The sequence below is a fragment of the Daktulosphaira vitifoliae genome, unplaced genomic scaffold, assembly GCF_025091365.1.
Source record: "Daktulosphaira vitifoliae isolate Bord-2020 unplaced genomic scaffold, ASM2509136v1 Scaffold_4, whole genome shotgun sequence".
Classification (NCBI taxonomy): Eukaryota; Metazoa; Arthropoda; class Insecta; order Hemiptera; family Phylloxeridae; genus Daktulosphaira; species Daktulosphaira vitifoliae.
Window position 1 is genome coordinate 31,109,656 of NW_026099575.1, and position 374 is coordinate 31,110,029.

Sequence of the window (374 nt, forward strand, 5' to 3'; positions counted from 1 at the left end):
AAAATCTAACACTTAACCTGCTCATTGGGGGGGATTTAAAATAGCAACTTTTTTACAAAAACTAACATTTTCAACTTAATTTTTGAAAATGTTCCGGAAATACTGTGTCCTTTAACCATATATAAAATTAAAGTTTATTTTATGTAAAATAAAATGGAAAAAAAAAATTGTCCCGACGACCTATCTTCTATGCGCAAATAGCTACCGTATTCAAAAATATGCTATTTTTCTATTAAAATTCTAGGTTTTGTATTTTATTTTATTTTAAAATATCTTATTAGGAGAATATATTGACTTTCATGAATATTATATAATTTAATTGACATAGAATAAAGTTCATAAGACATAAGAAATTAAACTTATTAAATTTTTTT

The 374-nt window shown here is 22.7% G+C and overlaps 1 protein-coding gene across 4 annotated transcripts in view; it reads right to left on the reverse strand.

The window, feature by feature from the left end:
* LOC126905181 (uncharacterized) overlaps positions 1 to 374 on the reverse strand; it is a 45,642-nt gene that overhangs the window by 34,472 nt on the left and 10,796 nt on the right. The window lies entirely within an intron of this gene.